Here is a 12,128-nt window from a genome sequence, read left to right on the forward strand (position 1 = left end):
CCCCATAGCTTGCTCAGTCTGCTTTCTTGTATCAACCAATCCTACCTGTCCAGGGGCAGTACCACCCACAATAGGCTAGACCCTCCCAACTCAATCACTAAGAAAATGCCCCACAGGCTCGCCTGCACACCGGTCTGCTGGAGACACTTTTCCAATCAAGGCTCCCTCTTCCAATGTGACTCTAGTTTGTATCTAGTTAACAAAAAACTAACCAACCAGCACAGGAAGAAACACAGCATGTGTCCCAAGTGACAAGAGTAACCAAGTCTGGACATTTTGCACAAACTTGGAGTATAGTCTAAAATAATGAAGTCTGTACTCAAAATAGTTAGAAGATAAGATTTCACATCTACCACAAACAGTAGGTTTATAAGTAAGTCTGTAAGTAAGTTGAAGGGACATGCTAATTACACATAGCAGAACATCACAGCACACCCCATAAGTTCCTATCATTATGAAAATGGAAGCCCTGTTGGACATTGCCCTTCTCACTTCATGAAAACATTCTACTCACTGCTGTGTTTATCTCTGTAATAGTGATTCTCAATCTTCCTAATGTTGTGACCCTTTAATACATTAAATTCCTCATGTTGTGGTGATCCCCCAACCATAAAATTATTTTCATTGCTACTTCATAACTAATTTTGTTAACTGTCATGAGTTGTATTGTAAATATATGTGTTTCCCAATGGTTTTAGGCAATTTCTGTGGAAGGTGTTGCAACTCACAGGTTGAGAACACTGGGTGGGCAGTAGCTCTTTATCAATGTCTGGGGAAAAATCCAATGTATTTTGTGTATTCAGTGTATTCCATGCATCTCCTCCCTGGAGACATTAACTGGTTTGATTTTCCCCCAGACATGGAGCTAATCTCCATCCCCTCTCCCAACAGAGCAGGACACGGGGCTGTATTATTGCAGACACAAGCTTATGCCTCCATGGTAGCATAGCAGAGGCAGGTGAGTGGCCTCCCAGAGGGATGGGCAGGTGGGATGTGACCACTGAATTGAAACTGCCAGGCAGAATGTAGAGGGACTTTTCTTTCTATTAATTGCATTTGTAAAAGGTGCTCCATGATCCCCAAGAAGGATGAAAGGCAAAATCCACTACAAATCCCACAGCCCTGAGCTGCTGCTGCATGCATGAGTGTCTGTGCACACACAAATGTATGTTCAGCTAGAGATGATGGTGACGAGAATGGTAATGGTGTAGCTGTGGCAAGCTTGTTTCTATAAGATCCATGTGGCAAGCTCACTGTTACTCTATAGGTTGTGACCCCACCTCATAGTCCTCAGGACAGCAACTGCATTCTAGGAAACAGGAAAAGGCAAACTGAAAGTGAGAAGGAAGGTATGATGTTCTCAAGGAAGCATCCATTTGGTCTTTTCACTGAAGCTTCATTGGCCTGAACTAGGTGATGCGGCATGTCCAACTGCAAGAGACTTGGGAAATGTCAGGTTCTGGCAGCTATGTGCCCAGCTAAAGCCCCCTTTGCCATGAAAGAAGGGAGGGGGCTGGAGAGATGGCTCAGAGGTTAAGCACACTGACTGCTCTTCCAGAGGTTCTGAGTTCAATTCCCAGCAACCACATGGTGGCTCACCACCATCTGTAATGAGATCTGGTGCTATCTTCTGGCATGCAGGCACACATGCAGGCAGAACACTGTATACATAATAAATAAATAAATCTTTAAAAAAAAAAGAAGAAGAAGAAGGGAGGAATGGCTGGCTATGGGTAGCTGGAGCCTCTGTCACATTGTTGATGTAGTATCGTGTGATATCGTGTGACAGTAGCACTGGCACCATGTGATGACGACATCAGCTCTGGAGGTGTCTGTGGTAGGAATCTGCTTAGCACCTGTCCATTGATGCTCTTGTCTATAAGCCACACTCAGGAGAAAACAAGCTGCCTCGTAGGATTTCTGCAGGGATCCAGTGAGCTGACATATATGAAGGGAGTCAGGATGATGCCTGACAGCAGATACTACAATTTTGGAAGAGTGAGCTGGGATGTTTGTAGCTTTCCCATATTTTGTATGATCTGTCTGTCTATTTACCTATCTATCATTTATCTGTCTGTCTATCTATCTATCTATCTATCATACATACATACATACATACATACATACATACATACACATACATATCCTAGAAATATATAATCTTAAACAATAATTCAGGAGATAGAATTCCAGAATTTGAATCCCAGCATTAAAAAAAATTAAAAAGTGCATTTATTTATTTGGGAAGCATTTGCATATGCCGTGACACACATGTAGAGGCAGAGACAACTTACAGAAGTTGGTTCTATCTTTCATTGTGTGGGTGTCAGGGTTCAAACTTGGATCATCAGGCTTGGCAACAAGTACCTCGACCTGCTGAGCCATATTGGGGCTCCAAATTTTAGCCTTTTTTTTCTTTCATACATTCATCAATTTGGTGTGTTCAGGGTTCCATGTAATCCTCAGTAGCTCTACAGATCATTTTGTGTGTGCCCATATGGTCCTGGGGACTCAAAGGGGGCCTTGTGGATCTAAGCAAGTGCCCTACAACTGAGCTGCATTCCTAGCCATCTTTACGTTTCATTTTGTGATCGTCCCTTGCTCCATTGACCAAGCTGGCCTTAAACTCAAACAAAACTCAAGCAAACTGACATGCTGTCTTCTTGCCTCAACCTCCCAAGAAGCTGGGCCTATAAGGCTTGTGTACCATACCAGGATGTAGATAACTGTAGGTTTTTCTTTTCTGTGTGAGACTGGAGAGAGTTCAAATTCACTGTCTTTGATCACCATCTTACATCCTTCCCACTTTTTGCTGTTGTCAGAATATAAATTTGCACTTCAGGCTTGCCACTATAGGTCAGTTCCTGGAAGCAAGAGTGCTCAGCCAAACTCACACAAACTTCACGTCAGTGACACACAACCAAACTTAAGCAAACAGCTTCCACCACAGGGAAGCATTCCATTTAACCACGAGGTTTTGAACAATTGCTGTTGGCTGAGCCGTATGCTGGATGAAATACATGCCCTGTGGCAAGGAAGGAAATGACTGCCAGGATTTGTGATGAGCTTTGGGACACTGAGTGCCAATGACCAAGGTTTGGTCTGGGATGGTCATCTGGGAAGGTCTCTGTAAGAAGGTGGTGAATCACCTGAATTCATGATCCAAAGCAGGTGGGCAGGGGGAGAACCGAGGGGAAAGTGTGTCTAGGGAGAGGGAGTGTGTGAAAGACTGCAAGGTGTGAGATCAAGAGGACATCTGGGGCAGTGCACTTAGGTCCAAACGTAGGCTATGCCATTTTGGTGCCTGAAAAAAAATGACCTCTCTGGGCCTTGGTTTACTCACCTTGGCAATGAGGCTTACACCAAGCTCATGGAAGGTATTCACTGCAGCTAACACCAGCTCTTCCATTTTCCGGGAAGTTACTGGTCAGCAACACAGCACCCTCATGCCTATATGCCTCCCTCTCCACATCCAATATTTCTGAAGACTCCACGGAGACCATGCTGAGCAAGAACCCTGGGTCAGGCTTCAGAGAGCTGACTACTGCTAGTAGGAAAGATTTTCAATTAAAATCCTACAGGTAAAGGCATTGAATTAGCTACACACCTATTGCTGTACTGCAGAGAAACAGGGTGATCTGCAAGGGTCTGTCAGGGGCACAAACAGAGGAGGCCTGGGAGAGAGCATCACTGGACACCAGCTGCAGGCCGAGAAACATCCCAAGCCTTTCCCCCTTGATTCTCATTGCTGTGAGGAAATACTTGACCAGAGGACCTTAAGGAAGAGTTTGTTTGGCTCAGAATCCATCATAGTGGCAGGAATGCAGGGTAGCTGTTTACTTGTTGACAGCCAGGAAGCAGAAAGAGGTGAAGGCTGCTGCTCAGCTTGCCCTCTCCTCTTTATTCATCCCAAGACCTCACTCCATGGAATGGTGCTGCACATAATTAGGGTAGGTCTCCCTGCCTCAGCGCAGCCTAGAAATTCCCTCACAGACATGCCCACGTGCTAGGAGATACTAGATCCTGTCAGCTTGGCAATCAGTGTTACCATTATATCCACCTTATCTTCTCCTGTCCAACACTCTGTGAATTGAACATGCTAGATAATGAGGAGACAGAAATTCTAAGAGCTCAACTACCAAATGGTCAGGCCTCTGAATGCAAGGTCCTGATTGTTTACTCCATGTTGCTTAAAGCACTGGAAAGGCCCGGAGCTTGCTACCTGGGTCCACGAGACTCTCAGGAAGGTGTTCCCCCACACAGGGATGTGGTTTCAAGCAGCAGAGAGCTGGAAATTGTGGAAACATCCCTTCAGTCAAGTGTGCAGATCATTAAGCTGCAGGAGCTCTTAATATCTTCAGCATTTTGCAGCAGCCAGCCCTGAGCTCTCTGAATACAGAGAGCTCCAGCACCCATCCTTAAAAAGGTGAATGAAATCACTAGCTCACCACAGCATCTAAGAATCTTCCTATTTGCCTTCAATTACCTCGGTCCCCAGTTACATCATTGCTAGTGAGATGATTAACAAAACCATGGTAATGTCAGCAGCAATGAATTAAATGGGAATAAAGGGAGCTCCGTTTCTGTTCAATTTCCAACTTGGGGACAGCTCCTAACTGTGTTCTCTAGCTTCCTACTGGGATTCCCACATGGAAGTAAATGTGCCTGGTCAAAACCTGGACAAGTATGTGTCGAGCACTGGAATCCAAGTATGGGGTCACTTCCCCATCCAAGGGTGAGTTCCCAAGGCTGGTGTCATTGAAGATGGATATCCTTCATCAGACGTTCTGATGAATCATGTAAATAGACTACATGTGTCAGAAAAAAAATGAAATAAATAAAAAGGATGATGATGTATTCCTATATTCCCAGTAATTGGGGGGGGGGGATAGCCATTATAAGTAAACACAAAAGTCATGCAATGTTAGCACACGATTTAATCCTATCACTTGGGAGGCAGGGATCTGTCTGGATATAAGTGAGTTCAAGGCCACATTGGGGACAGAGCCAGGTGTGGTGGCACACACCTTAAATTCCAACACTAGTTAACCATGGAGGTCAGGAGGTCTGTACAGACAGACAGGAAGTGACAGAGCTGGGCAGGAAGAGGAAGTAATGTAGCTGGACAGAGAGGAGATCAGAGGGCAGAACAGCAAGGCATATAGGCGTGGGCAGACAGGAAGTATCTCGCTTTTGGAAGCTGTGAGTTGGTGAGGTGAGGTCAGCTGTCCCTATTCCTCTCATCTCTCAGGTTTTCACCCCTATGTCAGGCTCTGTGTTTTCTATTAATAAGACCATTTAGAAATTCATCTACACACAAGGAATGAAAGAAAACCAGACACATTGGACTTTACCAGAATTTAAACTTGATGCTCTAAAGGACACCATTAAGAAAGGTAAAGGGGGGGCTGGAGAGATAGCTCGGGAGCTAAGTACACTTGTTCTTGCAGAGGACCCAGGTTTGATTGCCTGTTTAATTCCATGGCATTTCACGACCATAACTCCAGTTCCAGGGAATCTGATGCCCTTTTCTGACCTCTGAACGGTGCATGTGCACACATGCAGGCAAGACACCCACACATAAGATAAATATCTCTAATAAATATAGCTTTAAAAGCAAATTAAATAACAATTGGGCATGGAGTCACATCCCTGTCATCCCAGGGATGTGGAAGAGCTGAAGCCAGAAGATTTGGGCAAGTTCAAATCCAACCTGGCCCATATAGTAAGACTACATGTGTCAGAAAAAAAAAATGAAATAAATAAAAAGAATGATGATGTATTCCTATATTCCCGGTAATTGGGAGATAGAGACAGAAGGATTAGGAATTCAAGGTCACCTTAACTACATAGTGAGTTCAAAGCTAATCTAGGAAATATGAGGACTTGCTTCAGAAAACAACAGTTAAAGGACACCGTCCTTAATTGTAGGAAATACTTACAAATCCAGACAGATTTCAAGGGACTTGAATTTGGAATAAATAACACTGTCACTTTAAAACAAAAAGATAAGCCAAGTCTAAACATGGACAAAAGATTTGACAAATTACTTCTCTGAAGAAGATGGGCATGAGGCCAGAAAGATCGTAGGTGTCATGAGCCAGCACAGAAGCAGAGCCAAGCCGCCGAGGTCACTTCACTGTCCCAGAGTGACTCTGTAACAAGTGGGGAGGCTATGGGAAACTTGAGACTCCCCCATGTTGCTAGGGCATGTGTGAATCTGCCAGGATGAAATATATTTCTTTAAATTCTGAACTAAAAAAAAGTAATAAAAGATAAAGAGGTTCTGGATGTGTGTGATAGCCCCTCCCCATTTCCCCTTCCACCCTACAATGAAAGTGCCACCACCCATGTGCTTCTTGCTCTGTGACCCACGCTAGACCTGCACACAGAAGCCACACAGGACCTTTAAACTGAATTTGTTGTAATATGTTTTTTCAACAGTAACAAAATCTCACCAGTCTCTTGTGAAAGCCGTTGGACTCACAAGTCAACTCCGTGTACACAACTGGAGAGCTGAGTGCTCTGTGACCATTAAGATTTGGTGGAGCCCTGTTCTACGGGCTTCCCATGAATCTTGCTTAACCCTCATTGCAGACCTATGGGGTTTCAAGGAAGAAACTGAGGCTCAGAGGGGTACAGAGGCAGTAGGTAGCAGGGTCTGCAATTGCGGGTAGCCTTCCTGAGAGGCTTGTCCACACAGCTACCTGGATGCAGGCAGAGTATGCTGAGGCAGCAGTGAGCAAATAACAGTGGTAGAAATAACCTCATCGTGTCTTATTCTGCTTTTTTAAGAGCAGGGGTGTGATGAATTCAGCTTTCCCTGATGCTCAGGCAGGCACTGCCATTTACTTGCAAGGCACATGTTCCTGGCTTCCTGGGGCGAGATGCGTTCCTCTTATCTAAGCCAGGCCGGCTGGGTTTTTTTCTCCGTTTGTAACTGTCTGAAATCCAGCCTTCTCCCAGCGGGCTCCTAGAGCTCTCTCTGCACGGCTCTACACCTGAGATATTTGCTGCAAGAAGAGCCCATTAGCCAAATGCCCAAGGCCTGCTGCTTGTTTTCCCGCTTGCTTGCGTTGTTTTCCTTCGGCCATAATGCTTTGTTTGCAGCACAGTAATTGTTCCACGGCCACTGATTCCTCCATCATACATAGGAATGAAAATCTGAATGTGCAGGCAGGGGGAGATGACAAATGTCACTGTAGGCTGGTTCTGATGTCAAAGCTACACTGCAACACTTCCTCTGCAAACCTTGCCCACATTGCCCCCACTGTCTTCCCAGTCCTGCTGTTACTCTTAAGTGAGGGCCCAGGTGTAAGCCTGAACCCAATGGAGGCTGATAAGCCCAAACATGTGCTTTTTTTTTCCTGCTACAGGAAACCCTGAGCTGTTTGGTCACCTGGGCTCCATGCAAGCAATCAAGCTTTGGTACAGTTACGCCGCAGTTCCCAATGTGGGTACAAAAGCCTTTCAGAGGATAGCCAAGACTGAAGCCAGCCTGGATCTCCAGACCTTTCCAGATGAGGTCTGAGAATACCTCAACCAGCGAGAAGACAGTGGCCCAGAGTGTGGTTTTGTTTCCCAGAGGCCTCTGGGAAAGAGTGAGAAGCCTCCTAGCCCTATCATGGTCCAGAGGCAGCCCTGGCATTTGGAAGATGAGCCTTGAAGCTTAGTCACTTCCAGCTAGGGATATAGCTCCATTTGTAGAGTGCTTGCCCAGCACAAAGGCCTTGGCTTGATCCCTAAGCCACATAAACTGTAATCTACACGTGCTAGAATACAGGCAGGAAGAGGGAAGTTCAAGTGGGTTCCAGGTCAGTCTGAGCTCCCGAGACCCTGTCTCAAAATACCAAAAACAGAGAAGAAGAAAAGAAAACTGATCAAGAAGAACCCCTTGCCTCTCACCTCTGTAGTCATGTTCCTCCTCCTTCTCAGCCCGCTTTCCCTGTACTCTGTCCATTTCCTCCATCTTCTCTCATGGTACATCCCTTCCCTCCCCTCCTCCCCCTTCTTCTTCTTGATTTATTCTATGTGTATGTGTGTGTGCCTGTGTGTGTGTATGTCATCACATGTGTGCAGATTCCTGAGGCCAGAAGAGTGTTCTATCCCTTGGAACTAGAGTTACAAGCAGTTGTGAGACGAAGCCACCTGATGTAGGTAATGTGAGCCAAACGTTTGCGAGATCAGCAAGCTCTTAACTGCTAAGCCACTTCTCCAGCTCTGAGACCTTTCTATCATACAAGTTTATCATATCCTTTCTCCCATCCTGAAAGGGGAATTCATAAATAGAAGCCATCTTCACACACAAATTTAAATAGCATCATGATGTCCTTGTTGTAAGAAACATAAAAATAATGCCATTCGTTTTAAAGACGCATTTCCATAGGGGAGTATTTGGGGACCGCTTATACATGTTCTCAGAATCACATATGTTCTTAGGGAATTACACAGATGGTATCCCTATTCGTGGAATGATACACACATCTCACACAGGGTTCTGTCTATGGCTGTGTTCTAACAGCTCTGTGAGCAGAAGGACACGAGGATGCCATGCTGGCGTCTCAGGTACCAGGAGCTTTGCACTCCCTGAAAGATGAATTTCAAGTCTAAACTCTCATTAGAAAGAGGAGAAGGAGGAAGAGAAAGAAGAGGAAGAGGAGGAGGTGGCAAAGCAAGCCAGCAATTCCACCCCTAAGGATATGCCCAAGAGAAGTTAAAGCCAATGAAATTCGCACCAATACTCTACTGGAACACTTGCAGCAGCACCAGAACCCTGACTAGAAACTGTCTACTCTCGACTACTGAACAGGAAAGTAACGTGCAGCATCCCACCATGGAAAAGTGTGACCAATGAAAAGTAAGAAATGATAGCAGTATGTGATGGGTTGGCCTAAAAATCAGTATGTTAAATGAAAGAAGGGATGATGTCATTCTGTTTAAGTAAATCTTTCATAAAAGACAAATCTAGGGACCAGAAAGATGACTCAGCAGTTAAGAGCGCTGGATGCTCATACATAGGATCTGGATTCCACTCCCAGCACCTATGTGGAAGCTCACAAACATCCATAACTCCAGTTCCAATGCCCTCTTCTGGCTCCCATGTGCATAGCCCACATGCAGTGCACAGATAGATGCTGGAAAAACACTTATACATGTAAAAATAAAAATATTTTTTAAAGAGACAAATCTAGGGAGAGATTAAGTTGGGGATATGTCCGTGCTTGAGGAGCATGAGCAAGACTTTGGCTCAGTCGTGGGGGAGAGAAATAGCCATTGCCTGTGGTCGGAGTGGGAGGAACAGTTGATGGCAGGCAAGCCCAAAGGGTGTGACTTCTTAGAGTGACAGGAGTGTTGGAAACCAGCCTGAGGGTTAGTTGCCCAGCTCTATCACATTCACCAAAGCCGCAGACTTGGTTACTTAGTTGGATTGACAAGCCTTTGTTTGGGGGATTAGACACAGGTTAACTTGGTGGTCACTTCTGACTGAACAAGCCTGAGCCATTTGCACAGTCGTTTTAATGTTGCTGCGTCTCAGATGTGTCATCACTGAGACAGGACTGAGTAACAACGTCAAGCAGGTTGAGGGTGAGTCACTCGATTGCCCTTGTTAAGGCTGGATACGTGGCACATGGTAGGAATAAATTCAAAACTTGTAACAGCCTCTTCCCTGGGCACCAAAGAGACAAGGAAACATGAAGTAATGGCCATTGCTGGGTCCTGTTGAGATTAGTCAGGGGAGGCCCCAGAAGGGGGCAGCCAGGAGCTGGCCTTCCACAGATAAAGGTGAATAACTTCCTGAGAGAAGGGTGATTCAAGAACATGAGTGGGAAAGAGATGAAGCACCTCAGCCAGATGTGACGGTGCATGCCTGGGACCCCAGAACTCAAGCTGCTGAGACAAGAGTATTGAAGGGCAAGTCATCTTCGGCTACATAGTGAGTTTGAGGTCAGCGCAGGCTACCTGAGACCTAACCAAGAAAAAAGATGGGGGAGGGGAGGAAAGAGGAAGAGGAGGAGGAGGAGGAAGAGAAGGAAGAGGAGGAGGAGGAAGAGAAGGAGGAGGAGGAAGAGAAGGAGGAGGAGGAGAAAAAGGAGGAAGAGGAGGAAGAGAAAGAGGAGGAGGAAGAGAAGGAGGAGGAGGAGAAAAAGGAGGAGAAAAAGGAGGAAGAGGAGGAAGAGGAGGAGGAGGAAGAGGAGGAGGAGGAAGAGGAGGAGGAAGAGGAGTCCTTAAAAAATAGTTTCCAGAGCCAGGAAATTATGAACAAGATTTTTTCCTCTTTAAGTGTTTATGAGAAAGATCACAAGATTTTTTCCTCTTTAAGTGTTTATGAGAAAGATCACAGAGTGTGGCTGGTTCTTTAATTAGGAACTATCCTGCACCCTTAGGACAGCTAACCACCCCACCCCCTGCCCACTAAGTCTCAGAAGCAGCCTTGAATCTGCAGTAATGAAAATGACCCTGTAGAGTTCAAGTCACCCGCAGGAAGTGACCTCTTCCATTCTGAGCTCTTGGCTGTAGTCTAACATCACACAGAGGGGACCCAGGCCACCCAGGGGCTGAGACCTGCCCAGTGATGCATCAAGTGCTTAGCTAGATTGAGTACAGACATCCTGATTGAGTGTGGCCCTGGAGAGAGCTTCTACTCTTGATATTTCTTTTTCTATACTTCTCCAGCATTCTGATACCAAGAGTGTGCTCAGTGTAATCCAGAGTTCTGGAAGTGACTTCTGGTGGGGAGGATGGAGATTGTTGGTATTGGAAGTCACTGTGGGAAACTGAGGCAACAGGGAATGACTGCTGCCATGAGTCTCAGTTTTGAAGTGGGATGTCTGAGTCCGGGGATGTCAAACACCCACCATGCAGGCTACAGTTCCAGCCTCTCTTTCCACAAGAAATGCAGGTGGATCAGTGTTCAAAGCTATCCTTGGCTACATAGTAGTTAAAAGCCAGCCTGGGCTACAAGAGATCCTATCTCAAAAAGCCAAATATAAGTAGCATATATTATAAATATATATATAATATAATAAATACATAATATACAATAACGGTCTGCCTTGTTTTAATAACAGCTCTATAGACTTCTGCAGTATGGATGATTTCTTAAACTTTTTTTTTTGGTTTTTCGAGACAGGGTTTCCCTGTGTAGCTTTGCACCTTTGCACCTTTCCTGGATCTCACTTGGTAGCCCAGGCTGGCTTCAAACTCACAGAGATCCGCCTGCCTCTGCCTCCCAAGTGCTGGGATTAAAGGCGTGCGCCACCATCGCCCAACTTCCTTAAACTTTTTAATTACATGTATTGATGTGTGTGAGTGCACACAGAGGTCAGTGGCAACTTGCAGTGGTCAGTTCTCTCTTTCTACTATGTGGATCTTGGGGATCCAACTTAGGTCTTCAGGCTTGGTGGCAAATGGCTTAACCTGTTGAACCAATTGGCTGGTCCTTGATATAGTTTAGTTATGAGGTGGTTTATGGATTCACAGTCCTGCTATAACAAATTCATGACCCAACAGCATTACAGTAAAGGTGTATCGGAACACCCAGTGTGCTTTGGTTTTCTTATTCTGATCCAATGGCATGGCTCTCCAGGACTAGAGAGGATAGCATCAGAGGCCATTTCCTAACAAGGGCCATTTTTGCTTCTAGACATACTGCTCTTGACTCATTCCTCATGTCCTCCCAAATCATGTCCTGGGCAGAGACCCTCACCAGCTAGACTGAGGCAGCTTTGCTCTGCTTTTCAAGATGCCCAGCTGGCAAATGCCTTGTTTCCTGGTAACCTGAGGTGACTGTCAAGTACCTTTATTTGAACAGTAGTCTTTTCTAGAGGGAAAGAAGGGAAAGGCAATGCACAGACAGATGGATCTAAATTGAACACATTCTCAGTGCTTAATTTCCCTAATGCGGAGCACAAACAGCCTTCTGGGAATACTTCCCCAGCAGTGCCTGCAGTCTTAACCACTCACAGCCCTTAACCATATTGAGTCTCAGGGGCTCCACTCCCCAGCACCACCCAGGAACCCAGCCAGAGCCACCATTTACTCTGGTAAGTGTCCTGTAAGGAGCACCAACCAATCTTCCTAGTACAAGCCGACCACAACACTGCTCAGCAGAGCCTTGGTGTATAGCT

Source organism: Onychomys torridus, chromosome 1, assembly GCF_903995425.1.
Source record: "Onychomys torridus chromosome 1, mOncTor1.1, whole genome shotgun sequence".
In the NCBI taxonomy this organism is placed as follows: Eukaryota; Metazoa; Chordata; class Mammalia; order Rodentia; family Cricetidae; genus Onychomys; species Onychomys torridus.